Genomic DNA, 3,006 nt, shown 5'->3' with positions numbered 1-3,006 from the left:
GAGGGACTTTAAGCAGCAACTCGCCTGGATGCGGCAGGATAGAGTCAGGTCAAGCGTCCGGTGCATGTTTGGTTCCGCCATGGTTTCTCAGTGTTTGGTCGGCTTGATTGTGTGTGTGTTGTTTTCTTGTTTGGAGGAAATGTCTTGGTATTCTTCTTCTTAGCTTGAAGTTGATTTTCTTCTAACTCTTCTCCTCTTGTTGTTCGTCTTCCCCGTGTCTGCTATCATTCTGTAAAGACTCTATATATGTATGTAGGTATGAGTGAGTAACAGTTGCCGGTTACAGTGATACTTCATATTCGCTGGTGTTGTACTGTATGGCTTCGGTATTTCTTAATATACAAACGGCACCGTTAGGGGACTGAGGTATTTAAAAACCAGCCTACATTACTTATATATAGAAATAAATAATGTGGCTTGGACAATAATGACGACTACTCTCTCCTACCTAACCCAAACAAGGGCTTTTCGAAAGTATACATTGGACACAATTGACTTAGTACATACATTGGTGGTTTAACAAAAGCCCTCATTAGAGAAAGGTGAAGGAGCACACAGTGAACATACAGATTAATGTTTGCACGCATAGATCATGTAAGGTGAGGTGTTGAACACCAGACACGTAGTGTAGTAACTCCCTCACAGATGGCGTTATGAGGGGCCTGATGATGTAGCAGTTACCTCACAGATGGTGTTATGAGGAAATTCACATGATGATGCTGTAGCAAAACATTCACTACGTGTTGTCGTAGCATCTTGGGGACACCACGTGGTCGACATGACTCACTCATTCAAGTGGGTGAGGTGTGGTCCCAGGCCTCTCTATCGTGGAGTCTCAGGGGAAGTATAACTGGGTACCTGGGACCTCACTGTGTGTAGGTGGTTAGCTAGCTTGGGTAAGACTCAACTGCCGAGTTGTTTTTCACTGAGTTAAGCACTGTTCACCACTATTCATCACTGGTTCCATTCCTTTGCCAAATGAGATAGTACCTTATGGCAAGAACTTGGTGATAGTCCGGTGGGGAGGAGGGTTCAGGGGAGTGAGTTGGTATCGGCCAACATATAAATAATAATAATAATAATAATTAACGGTTTATTGAAAGTGCTTGGCAGCCAGAAGGCTGAAAATATACAGTTACATATTTGGGGAATGGGTTACGAATTACAAATAATATACAAGTAACATGAGTGACACAAATAAGACATATAATAACTAGCTGGGGAAAAGCTCAAACTACAGTTCATTTCAACATAGTGACAGTGCAAGGAGTAGTGTTTACTGGGAGTGAGTACACTGATTTATTACAAGTTATCGATAATTTTTACGATGGTTGGGACTGGGCTGTTCTTATAGCGATCAGTTCGTGCACGTATGGGCTGGGCTGGATGCGGTTGTGGTGTCGAAGAGCAATTCTCGGACTAGGGATCTCAGGTGGTAGTAGGAGCCGGTGTAGAAGCTTCTTACCAAATTTGCAGATGAGGTCGTGGTGATGGTCAGTGAGAGTCTAAAGGGTCGGTCAGTGTGTTGAGCGCTTCTTGATATGTGGAGTAGGAAGGGTAGAGAATAATCTTGCATGGCCTCTTTTGCACTTTTTCTAGGTGTTTACGTTGTGTGGCATTTAGGGAGGAAGACCAGGTGAGCTTGGGAAGTATGAATGTTGTGTAAACACTGAGGAGCTCGTGTGCAGGAACACCGAGGGACTTGAGTCGGCGTAGGAGGTGGAGACGGAAACTGTAGGATTTGATAACTTCACTGACGTGTGGTTTCTAATTTAGTTTGTTGTCTATATGTATGTGTGTGTGTGTGTGTATATACTACTGTACTTTTTAGATCCTCCTACGCAACCTAACCTATTATAGTTAAGTATAGTAGGCTATACACTATTTTGTTAGTATGTGTTATAAAATGTAATTGCATGTTATTATTATTAATATTATTATTATTAATATTATTATTATTCTTATTATTATTAGTATTATTATTATTTTTATTATTATTTTTATTATTATTTGTGTGTACATACTAATATAATACTAAGTTGCCTGAATTTCCTCAGGAATGGGAGGGAGCACATTGGCAGCTGATTGTTGTTTATACTCCGCCCGATTACTGATTCTATTCACCGAGCCAGAGCTGGCGGGCGGCGTGTTATGTGCCCGTTTTGTTTCCCATTTAGGCGTACCGCTCAGCTGGGGAGTTGGAGATTTCATAAAAGAAGTTTGAGTGGAGAGCACACCTTTTTCCTTCACATGCGGTTATCTTGGAGCCATCTACTAGTATAATGGTTTGCACAAAAATACTCTACACTCTTTATAGGTTATTGTTTATGTTGTTGTTTTTGACTTCTCATCAGATTGTTCATTCAACTAATATACACTATTAGTGTGTTTATTATTATGTTTTATAGTATTATTTCGTATAATATTGGGTAACACAATTAGAGTCACTAGTATAGTATATTATTGGGGTTTATAGCAGTTTGTGGTCTAATAGTATCATGCTTTATGAGTGGTGTTCTATGTAGTGATGATTAGGCAATAAAATATGCTTTGGGTGTTTATAGCAGTTTTTGTGGTCTACTAGTATCATGCTTTATGGGTGGTGTTCTATGTAGTGATGATTAGGCCATAAAATATGCTTTTGGTTTATTGCTAACAAAATATACTTTGCTCTACAGCTGTAGTGCAAAACAGGGTGAAACTTACATACAACGTTAATAAAGTATTGATGGAAGAAGAAGTAAGAAGGAAAAATTGTGGAGGTAATGAACAGTGAGACAATGTATAGCCTCCGGGGGATGGCGGCTGGCGTTTCTGTTATTAATATATAATAAGACAATAGGAAAATATGTTGTTGTCTCTACCTGTATTATTACCTTTGCGATAGCATGGTTAAATTTGGGGAGGACAGAGGAAGGAGCAGGAGGTTAGGAAGGGATTTGTAGTGGGAGAGATAGTGTCTGTGATCCTCGGATCACCACTCCTCGGATTATGTCAGTTCAAGTT

Source organism: Homarus americanus, unplaced genomic scaffold (assembly GCF_018991925.1).
Source record: "Homarus americanus isolate GMGI-L3 unplaced genomic scaffold, GMGI_Hamer_2.0 scaffold50212, whole genome shotgun sequence".
In the NCBI taxonomy this organism is placed as follows: domain Eukaryota; kingdom Metazoa; phylum Arthropoda; class Malacostraca; order Decapoda; family Nephropidae; genus Homarus; species Homarus americanus.
The sequence above is the reverse complement of the archived record's forward strand: the minus strand, read 5'-3'. Positions refer to the sequence as shown.